Genomic DNA, 12,148 nt, shown 5'->3' with positions numbered 1-12,148 from the left:
TCACCATGTTGCTTTATCCTTTGGGCATCACATTCATGACTGCTGACAGAGAGCCAGGTCCAGTGGCTAAGACCCCGTGCTCCCAATGCAGGGGGCCCAAGTGGTCAGGAAACTGGATCCCACACACCATAACTAAAGATCTCACATGCCACAATGAAGACTGAAGATCCCTCATGCTGCAACTAAGACCTGGCACGGCCAAATAAATAATTTTTTCTTTTTTTTTAATCAATAGGGACTTCCCTACAGGTGCAGTGACTGAGACCCCATGCTCCCAATGCAGGGGGAGCCAGGTTCGATCCCTGGTCAGGGAACTAGATCCCACATACTGCAATGAAAGATCCAACATGCCACAATTTTTACCAAGTCCAAGCTTCCTTGGCTCACCACATGTAAGCTACAGTTGTTTACTCGACTGTAGGCTGCCAGACTCCTCTGTCCATTGGATTCTCCAGGCAAGACTGCTGGAGTGGGTTGTCATGCCCTCCTCCAGGGGGTCTTCCCTGACTCAGGGATTTGAATCCGTGCCTCCGGAGGGTCCTGCATTGCAGGCAGATTCTTTACTGCTGAGCCACCAGGGAAACCCTATAGAACTAGAGAGGGAAGCAGTGAGAAACTAAAGTCAAAAGGCAGAATAGAGAGGGAGAGGCAGTAAGGAAGTAAAGAAAAAAGGGTCTTCAGTCTTGCAAAATAACTCTGGGAAGGGCTAGCCTTTGGAATGGGTGTGTTAATCTCTTCTTTTTATTTGCAGCCGTTCACAGGTGGGCAGGGCCAGATAATCTCTCTACGAGCTAAACCTAGGAACCTGAGTTTAACTGTCTGGCGGAGAAGCAGCATCCTTTGAGGTAACCGCAATGAAAAGCAAGTCAAAGAAACAGTTCTAACATGGAGTCGGAATTGGTTCTTCTCTGCAACACAACTAAGACCCAGCTCAGCCAATTAAATAAATAATAAATAGAAAGAAATACATATTTTTCTTCATCTGTTTCCTAGGTCACAGCTCCCAAACCCGTGGAATTTTCTGAGCAACAAGAGCATTATAACATTGTATTTGGTCTCGTGTCCTCAGTTCCTGAAATCATTTCAGAGCCATAAAGGTACAATGAGTGTCTTGTCATTCATAATAAGTTCCTTTCCACTACAAATAGGTTTCTGCTAATGAGTTGACTTTCAGAAACCATCTAAGGTGGGGGGCTAGTTGTCAATGGAGCCAACCATGGGATTAAGGCTTGAAAATTTCAGTCCCATCTCTGGTCCCCAAGGGGGTAAAAAGGGCTGGAGTTTGAGTTCAGATTCCAATGACTGTACTGAAGAGGACATGGAAGCCCACCCACCCTCCCACCATACTTTGCATCTCTCCCATCTGGCTGTTCCTGACTTACATCTTTTCATAATAAACCAGTGATTTAGTAAGTAAAATGTTTCTCTGAGTTCTGTGAACTGCTCCAGCAAATTAACTGAACTCAAGGAGGGAGCTAGCTGTGGGTACCTCTTACAGTCAGTTGGTCAAAAGTACAGGTAACAACCCAGGCTTGCAACTGGTTTCTTAAGTGGGGCTGAGGGGTAGTCTCATGGAACTGGACACTGGACAGTGGAATCTGATGTCATCTCCAGGTAGATGGTGTCAGGATTGAGTTGAATTCTAGGACACCAGCTCGTGTCCAAAGAATTGCTTGTTGGTGTGAGGGAGACTGTCACTCCCTACACACATCGTGGTTGGTGACCAGAACACTATTAGGGATGCACAAGAGAACTGTTAGGTAGTTAGAATAGGGAAAAGGAGTCCAAAATGGCAGCGGCTGAAACACTAGGAAGGGAAAAGCCCACGAAAATAGAACAATGGAAAGTCCGAGGACCGAAGTGAGGACTTCAGGTGGAACAGCGCTCCTGCCTAAGCCCAATTTGCATAGGACATGCCCAGGGGGAAGAAAAAAAACATAAAAAGAGGAACTAAAGGGCTCTCTCTCCGACCCGACCCCACCCCCGCGCGTGCGGTGCGCTGGGGCGCTCTTCTCTTTGGGTCTTTGGATCATCGTGCCCTCATGCCCGGAAGATGGTTTGGTCTGCTGTCTTCTAAATAAAATAGAGCTGTAACACTGATTTCTCTAAGAGCTATAACAAGTCTGTCCAAGACCCGAGAGCTGTGACACGCCGAGGGGGGCTTTTAATGTCCGTCACTCCAAACCCTTGTTGTGAGGAGACAAAAACCAAGGAGCATACACTTGCCTGACAGAACCAAACAGACAAAAATCCCTTCTTCATATTCTTATATTCTATAGCTTATATTCTCGCAAGTGAATAAAAATAATAAACAAGCAAAAATATGTCTGGCTCTGATAAGTGCAATGGATAAAAAAAATAGAATAAGAGGACCAAAGGGGACAGAGTGAGGGATCTTGCCTTCAACAGAGGTTTCCAGGCAGGGCTCTCTGAGAAGGTGCCATCTGAGCCGACTTGATGACCTGGCTATTGGGTAGAGGATAGAGTGTGCAGAAGCCCGGGGGGGCGGTGCAGAGAGGCCAGGACAGGATCCTGCAATAGTCCAGGTGAGAGGTGATGGTGGCTTGGACCAGGACAGATGCAGCAGAGGCAGGATGAGAGGTGGCTGGATTCTGGATATCTTCTGGAGGTGGAGCTGACAGCTTTGCTGATTGATTAAATGCAGGGTGTGAGGGAAAGAGAGGAGTCAAGCATGACTCCAAGACTTGTGATCTGAACAGTGAGAAGAATGGATTAAGATGGGGAAGGCTGGCCAAAAGAGAAACAAAAAGTTGTTTTGGCTATGTTAGTTTGAGATACCTATTAGAATTTCAAGTGGAGATGTCAAATATGCAGTTGGATATATGTGTTCTAGGAAGAGGTCCAGGCTAGAGCTATCATTTGGGGAGTCATCAGATTATAGATGACATTTAAAGCCATGGGACTTGATGAGATCACCACCAGTGGGAGGAACATGTGTAGATAGAAGAGATAAGGCTTATCCAGGTAGCAATATTCTCTGAGCTTACACTGTAGTCCAGGCCCCAAGCTAGGTGTTAGGTACAGAGATGTAAATCCCTCAGCACTTGCCCAATAGAACCTCCATTACTTAGGCCCCCAACTAGGCAGGAGGGACACAAAAAGGGAGCAACTCAGACCTGGCTCCTGTTCTTCATGGAATTTATATTTTGTGTGTAGAGGAATTGGACAATGAATGAGATGCACATGGTATTTTGTTATGGCAGCCCAAAGAGACTAAGACACTTCAGTCCATTCACTTTTCAGTCCATCCCCCCAAACCAGCTTATCAAGGTTATCAAAGTGACCAGCATGCTGCTAAATCCAGTGACCAGCTCTCAGCATCCTTCACTGATGTACTTGTCACCATCACCGTTGCTCCCCTCTCCGAATCTCATTCTCTGCTGGGCTTCCAGCATCCCTACACGAGTCCCCTCCAGTCTCACTGCTTGTTCCTTCTCAGCTTCATCTACCTGCTCCAGCTCTTCTTCCTGACCTCCAAAGGATGAAGTGTCCTGGGCCTCAGTCTTTGGACCACTTCACATAGTTTCCATTTTCAAGGCTTTGAATACCACCTCCATACTCATGACTCTTATCTTAGTCCATTCAGGATGCTGTCACAGAGTATCATAGACCAGGTGGCTTATAAACAATAGACATTTATTTCTCACAGTTCTGGAGACTGGACATCCAAGATCAAGGTGCCAGCATGGGCAGCTTCTGGTGAGGGCCCACTTCCTGGTTCACAGATGACCATCTTCTTTCTGTGTCCTCACATGGTGGAGAGGGTGAGGGAGCTCTCTGAGGCTTCCTCCATAAGGGTCCCAATCCTATTCATTACCTAATTATCTCCCCCAAAGCCTTACCTCCTAATACGATCACACTGGGGGTTAGGTTCCAACATATGAATTTTGGGAGATACATAAATAGCCCATGTGTGTTAGTTGCTTCCGTGGTGGCTCAGATGGTAAAGAATCTGCCTGCGCAGGAGACCGGGGTTCAATCCCTGGGTTGGGAAGATCCTCTGGAGAAGGAAATGGCAACCCATTCCAGTATTCTTGCCTAGGAAATCCCATGGAGAGAGGAGCCTGGTAGGATCTATAGGAACCAGGCTCCTCTGGTAGGCTTGTGGTCATTCATATGTGGACATATGAATGTTGGGGGATACATAAACATCTATAGGAACCCCAAATTTGTAGTTGCCAGGAAGAAGTATGGGTATACTGGTAATCCCATTTGTGGCTGGCATCTGAACTGAGGGTAATTTTTGTGGGACTAAGCCCTTAACCTGGGGTGGGGGAGGTCTGCACTAACTCTGGGTAGTTGTGAATTACTGGACACAGAGTTGGCATTGAAGAATTGATGTGGAAAAATGACACATTTGGTGCCAGAGGTGGTGTCAAAAGAAGACACCACAGTAGTCCCTGGGTATCTGCCCAGTGCTAAAGATACAGACTTCAATAAAAACAAAAATTATACACCACGAATAGGAGAAAAGAAAAAAAGATAAATAAATAGTGATACAAAACTTCTGGATGGGAAAGCCAAATATAGCAAGAATGGAAAAATCTTCCCCAAGTAAATTGATAGATTTAACACCATTCCAATGAAAAAACTAGAGATGCCATATAGAAATTGATAAAAAGATTCTAGAAGGTACTTAGACAAATCAACAGGCAAAAATACTGAAGGAATGAAAGGAATAGTAGGGGATACCTAGGTTTTTCTCAGGTACAAACTGGGAGGAAAGTACAAGGCTGGGGTCACACAAGTCTTGGCACCACTGAAGACTAAAAGTCAGGGACCTGAAGGTCAAGGAGGGTCTGACCAGGCTAAAGACAGGAGGCAGAAGTGGAGAAATCAATGTTCCAAGAAGAAGTAGCCCCTGCAAGACAGAGTATAGGATTTGAGACACAGCAGATCCTAGAGAAGCTGGCAGTCTGGGAGTAGTGGGAGATGAGGGAGAGACTGGAGGCAAATCACAATGGGTCAAGATAAAGGGGAATAGATGGGGCTCTCTCCAGAGGGACAGACACTGTCCCCTCCACTGCTGGGACCCTAGCATCTAGCGCAGTGCACACAGTAGGTGTTCCAGAAATAGCCCTCGGATCTTTTCATAACTACGTTTAGGGACTTGGTTGTTTTAACATCTGCAGGGTATTCAGAACTGCACGTTTCCCGTGTAGTTCTGATGAACCCTGAGATGCTTCCAGTTTCTTAGGAAATCACCATTATGAATAAATTTCCCAGCAGTTTGAATATAGCCCCCCTTGCAGTCCTTCTTCCTCAGGCCTGAGAGGGATCACTGGCTTTCTGCTTGGTCCTTTTCTGCTTTCCCTCTGGCTTCTTGACAAACACCCCTTTGCTCTGCACAGCTCCCCTAGGAGACAGTGAGACTATATTCCCCTCAGGCTCTCGCCTTTCCCCAGCTTTGTGTCTCATCCCATTTACAATCATCCTAGTCAGGGATATACAATAAACATTTGTATGAGCAGCTGAAATACTTAGGATTTACATGTATAATCTGACCCAGCCAGGCTCTGACTTACATTAGGGCTTCTCACCCTAAGTCACCAGTGGCTTTAGAGTGAAAAAGGAAGAACGCCCCTCCTACCCCCACCTAACTATGGTTAGGAAAAGCACCAAGCTCTTTTCTGTTCTCCCAGCTTTCTTTGCACATGCTCTTCCTTCTGCCTGGAATGCTTTTATTTATTTCAGTTTTATTTATTTATTTAATTTTAACAATAAACTGGGTCTTCCTTCCTTGCTGCATGCAGGCTTTCTCTAGCTGCAGCCACAGAGTCTACTCTTCAGTTACAGTGCATGGGGAGCTCATGGACTCCAGAGCATGTGCTTCACTAGCTGTGGTGCAGGAGCTTAACTGCCTCCCAGCGTGTGGGATCTTCCTGGGCCAGTGATCGAACCCGAGTCCCCTGCACTGGCAGGTGGATTCTTAACCACTGGACCACCAGGGAAGTCGTGAAATGCTTTCTTCTCCTCTCCTCATGTACCTGGTTAACACCAGCTGCAACTTCAGGTCTCAGCTCAGAAGCCACCCCCTCCAGGAAGCCTCCCCTGAACACCCCACTCAGCTCTAGGTTAAGGGGCTGCAGGAGCACCTATTGCTATTGTCCCTTTAGTTGTCTGTGAACAGTGCTGGTCTTGATCACTCTTGTGTCCCTGGAGCCCAGCACAGAGCCAGGCTGTTCTGCGGCTCAGTAAATACCCAGTTGAATGAATGAACAAATGTCAAGTGGGTAAAGAGTGGGGAAAACCATCAAAGTCCCAGATGCCAGAGACAAAAGCCTGGGCTTTTTAGAGCTGGGGTCAGAGCATTTCACGAGGGGGAAAAAAACCTCTGGTCTTCTGCAGGCACGGTCAAGGAGAATACCACAATGAGAAAAACTGGCAGCCCAGGAGAAGGATGGAATAACAGAAGAAACTGGTCCCCAGCTGCCTAGCTCCAGGGAACGTTTGTCAATGTGACATTCACAGAAGCCCTGCACATGTGCTGGCTGAGGGGGAGAGTCAGCCTCAGCCAGACAGAAGGAAATTCAGCTACTGTGCACATGTTAGCACTGGGGGAGGGACAGCTCGGAAGGCTGGGTTTTTTTGTTTTGTTTTTTACTTTTAGAAAATCTCCAAATATGTGCTGTATTTGCTTTTACCTTTAAGGAGTGTGTGAACTTCTGAGATGCTGTTACCAAGTTATACTGATGGAGTTTATTAAAAATCTTCTTAAAAAAAATAAAAAAATAAAAAAATAAAAATCTTCTTAGTACAGGGTCTTTCCTGATGGTCTCAGCGCTTCCATTGCAGGGGGCATGGGTTCAATCCCTAGTCAGGGAACTAGAGCCCACATACCTCAGTTGTGTCCAACTCTTTGTGATCCCATGGACTGTAGCCCACAGGCAACTCTGTTCATGGGATTCTCCAGGCAAGAATACTGGAGTGGGCAGCCATTTCCTTCTCCAGGGGATCTTCCCGACCGAGGGATCGAACCCAGGTCTCCCACATTGCAGGCAGATTCTTTACTGTCTGAGCCACCGGGGAAGCCCCAGATCCCACATATCACGACTAAAAGACCCTGAATGCCACAATGAAGACTGAAGATCCCATGTGCCGCAACTAAGACTTGGCACAGCCAAATAAATAAGTAAATATCTTTTAAAAATCCGCTTAATAAAAAATTGGATGCAAATTATACGATGCTATTAAGTCAACACATCTTCTCGCTGCATCAGAAAACATTCTCAGCGCTGTCATTAATCGTTTCACACCCCTTCCACCCTTTGCTCATGTTTCTGGTTCACTTTGGGTTCCAAGGTATGTGACAGACTGGAAAATGTTTAGGGAAAAATTCTGGGTTGAGGGTAAGGAATTTAGGGCTTAGAAAATAAAACCTGGTGAATTTGAGAACTTCGTTTGTCATTTCAGTTTGCCTTTTCTAGAGCTAGAACAACTCTTCTTTAAATATTAGTTAATAAAATTAATGGTGTTTATTAAACACTTACTATGTGCCAACACACAGGACTGTAAAGGGAAAGGGTTGGTCCCAGTGATTCTTAACCCTTTTTGTTGGGAGTTGAGGGATTGTACAGATTTACAGATCTTTGAAAATTATAAACTGCACAGATAAACTATATGGTAGCCACTAGTCACATTTGGCTATTAAAATCAAAATTAATTAATTACCATGAAATACAATTAATGGTTTGGCTTCTCAGCTGTAGCAGCTACCTTTCAAGTGCTTAAGAGCTACATGTAGCCTCATGTGATTACTATACAGAACTCAGGTAAGAGAACATTTCTATCTTCATACAAAGTTCTACTGGTTAGCACTGCGTCAATATCCTTCCAGAATCAAGACTTTCTTGCTCATGTGCAATATTTTGTGTCCAACTTGACAACTTTTATAGCTTCGCAGGGTGGTGTCTGTCGGGGTTGGGTGGGGAGGCAGTGCTCTGACAGCTGAAGCCTATGAATCCAAGGAAAAGGAGCCCCGACACAGCAAGCTATTTGACGCCTCCATCTTAGAATACAGGATGTTGGCAAAAATAAAGCAAGCAGGCTGCTACAAGTTCAGCACACTTACTGCTTTCGATATACCTCACATAAAATCAGGCCCTTGTGTTCCTACCTGTCTGGCCACATTCACAGAAACATCAGTTCAGGGACTTCCTGGTGGTCCAGTGGCTAAGACTCTGAGCTCCCAATGCAGGGGGTCTAGGTTCAATCCCTGGTCGGGAAACTAGATCCCGAATACCATAGCCAGGAGTTCGAACACCTTGAACTAAGGCCTGATGCAGCCAAATAAATAAATTTTTAAAAAAAGAAACATCAGTTCATTATCCAAAAATAATTAAAGATATTAATAATTTTCTACAGTCTCTTAAAGAAAACACCAAATATTCATGGAGTACTGCAACTCTACTTGAATTATCTTTTCCATCTTTCTTCTCTTCTCATCCTCCCACACATGGCGCTTGCTTCCCTAAAGCTCTCTGCTCCTCCTCCCAAACTCTCTTCAGATCTCCTAGTTCTGCTGCTGCTTGTCCCCTTCCTCCCCTGCACAGCTCAGTTCTTAATTATGCAGCTCTCCAGAATGTTTCACTTGACTCCAGTGCACAAATGTGGTGGCAAAGACTGACAGAAAGCTCCCAGGGCACAGCGGCCAGAAACATATTCCACAGTGACCCAGCCCAAGCCCTCCCTGCCAACCTGGACTAATCTCTCTGAGATGACTCATGTTCTCACGGATGGTTTACGGCCCCATCACTTCCTCATCTGCCCACTACTCCCGAGGGCCAGGGTCTGGGAGAAGCTCCTGACTGAGCCTAGCAGAGAAGAAAACATTTTGCCTGAATGCCAGAGGGGACTGATGTCATAGGCAAAGGGAGGAAACCAGATGGGCAGGTTCGTAGAATATTTTATCCTCAGTGTTAATTATTTTCTTATTATTTTTTATTGGGCACTACCCTGCTCTCTTGTAGGGAGTAAATGCACGGCTTGCTGTGGGAAATGCATTAACTCTTAACAGTCTGTCAAGGTCAAAGGATTCTTTTCAATCTGAAGACAATCCCACTGGTGCCATTCTTACCATCATATGAGGAATGATAAATTTTATTGACCTTCCATACAGTTTGCCTTTTTAGACTGTGCATGGGATCCTAAAGGAAATCAACCCTGAATATTCATTGGAAGGACTCATGCTGAAGCTGAAGCTCCAATACTTTGGCCACCTGATGTGAAGAGCTGGCTCATTGGAAAAGACCCTGATGCTGGGAAAGATTGAGGGCAGGAGGAGAAGAGGATGACAGAGGACGAGATGGTTGGATAGCATTGCCTACTCAAAGGGCATGAGTTTGAGCAAGCTCTGGGAGATGGTAAAGGACAGGGAAGCCTGACGAGCTGCAGTCCATGGGGTTGTAAAGAGTCAGACATGACCGAGTGACTGAACACAGTTTAAATGAAAGCTCCTCCCTATAGGAAGAGGAGGTCTATCCCATGTACCTGAAGTCTCCAATGCCTACCCACCATCACCTGCTCATGCACCTGGGATTCTGTTTTCAGTAGAGAGGGGACATATAGCCCAAAGCTATCATACTTTTTTTCCTTTTACAGGTTTTGTTGTTGTTTTGGCTGCACTGTGTGGCGTGCGGGATCTTACTTCCTTGACCAGGGATTGATCCCATGCCCCTTGGAGTGAAAAAATGGATTCTTAACCACTGGACTGCCAGGGAAGGCCCAGTCATTACACTTCTTATCCTTCCTTCTTGCATTCTCCACGTGTATATGAACTCATTGCTGTCCATCCTTTTGCAGGTCACCTCCATCTGCTTCATTCACCATCTGGGAATGATACCACTGCCTAGCCCCAAGCCAGAAGCCTGGACTCTTCCTCCTTCTCAGCCCCCGTGACCAGTCTACCTCCAAATCCTATGATTCTGCCCCTAGGATATCTCATCTCCTCAGCCTCCACCTCCATTCCCCTTGGGCTTCCCAGGTGATGCAGTAGTAAAGAACCAACCAGCAATGCAGGAGATGCAAGTCTGATCCCTGACTGTGGAAGATCCCTTGGAGGAGGAAATGGCAACCCACTCCAGGATCCATGTCTGGAAGATTTCAAGGACAGGGGAGCCTGGTGCGCTACAGTCCATGGGGTTGCAAAAAGTCAGACACGACTAAGTGGCTGAGCACATAAGCACACTATCACCTTTCATCAGCCAACTGACATCTCCTGCTTGGATGACAGCTGTGGTCTGCCCACTGGGGCCTCCCTGCACCCACTCCTATGTTCCGTCCTCGTGTTAACTCGCTAGTCAACAGGCCACCTGGGGCTACCCCTGTTCTTACCTATGTTCACCTTTAGGCTAAGCTGAGCACACTGTCTTATCTTTCCAGAACAATACAAAGCCAGCTCTAATCAAAATCATTAACAGAGAATGCAGACTTTTTTAAGGTCTTTATTTGTTACAATATTGTTTCTGTTTTATGTTTTGGTCTTTAGGCCACAAGCATGTGGGATCTTAGCTCCCTGACCAGAGATCAAACTTGCACTCCTTGCGCTGGAAGGCGAAGTCTCAACCATTGGACCACCAGGGAAGTTCTGAGAATGCAGATTTTTAATGAAGTCACAGGAGGGGGCTTACACTGCGATTACACAACAACACTTCCTACACTGACCCCTTAATTATTTCTCCTCTTTCCCGAAGCTCTCCTATAATGGTCACTGTTGCCACATCTCTCCCTGACATCCTTTCCTTTCCCTACTATCCTGCAGCTGCCCTCCATTCAAATTAGCTCTTAGTCTCCTCCCCTACTGTTTATTTTCCATCTGCTGGGCTGCCACTTCCTTCTGAGAAGGTCTCATCCCAACATAACTCCTTAAAGCCCTTTAATGGCTACTCACTGCCCTCAGTAGAGTCCAAGCTCCATGAAACGGTCTCCTAGGCCTTGCAGGCCCCCAGACCTAGCTCCTTCACCCCGGCCTTTTTCCTACTTGAACGCTTTGCCCCAGCCATACTGTAGGGCGATGGGGGGGTTGCCCCTATTCTGCCATAATCTCATGATCTGGGCAATCGACCACACTGTTCTTTTTGTCTAAAAAACCTTCTCCTTCTTCCCTATGGTTAACTCCTACTGTCCCTTAGGCTCAACCTAAACATCTCCTGGAAGCCTTTCTTATCATCTCTAACACTGCATTAGGTAGTCTCATGGCAGTTTACCCTCATCACAGCTGTGCTCTAAATGACTGATTAGCAACAGGTCAGAGTGATTATTACTGCATGCAAACAGGGCCTAAATTACAGCATGCCCTTGATAATGCTGAGTAACTAGATGAGCAAAAGCTCAAAAGGGTGTCCCCGCCTAGTGTCTGTGGCCTTGGTAGAGAATGGAGCCCAGGGGCCCCTTAAGCATTAGACCATAATTTTGGCTTCACTTGGGTGAAGCCCAAGTTCACTTGCAAACGTTAGTACCTGGGCTCACAGAAACAAAATCCACCTTTGGGGTTCCCTCTTAGCAATTTAACTGTCTTCTTCCTAATTCAGAAAGGCTGTACTGGTCACAGCTCCTATCTGGGCACATTTTCAATGTTAGGTATGAACGCCTTTGGTAATCGCAAGCTGCAAAACTTTGCACAATACAAGTTGAATCATTACTATTTATACCTAGAGTCTTATTAGGTCACTTTGCTGACTCCATGTCTCTCTCTCCAGGAGACTACCCAACTGTCTCCACCAACATGTTCCAGGCCACACCATGTAGGAGCGGTAGGCTTCAGAGAGCGGTGTTAATACAAACTAAGCACACCCCTCAAATGAGGAGGCCTCTGGACTTAAGGATGCCTTTAGGGTACATAAGCTCCTATATACTCTGGCCAGGACTCTTTCCTGCTTGCTTTCTGAAGGGCAGCAAAGAACATCTAGAAGCTTTACATAATCCAGAATACAACAAATGGTTCTGATTGTTTTATTTTAGAAATAATTTATTGTTTTATTCCAGCTATGAAAGTAGTACATGCCAATTACAGACAATAAAATGAAAAAGCACAAATAAAAATACAGAAACCACTTGCATCAAGAGATATCTCCACAAACATTTGGGAGGTTAGCAATGAAAAAAAAAAAGATGCATTCTCTTGCACAGA

The sequence above is a fragment of the Odocoileus virginianus genome, chromosome 12, assembly GCF_023699985.2.
Source record: "Odocoileus virginianus isolate 20LAN1187 ecotype Illinois chromosome 12, Ovbor_1.2, whole genome shotgun sequence".
Classification (NCBI taxonomy): Eukaryota; Metazoa; Chordata; class Mammalia; order Artiodactyla; family Cervidae; genus Odocoileus; species Odocoileus virginianus.
Note: the sequence above shows the minus strand (reverse complement) of the source record.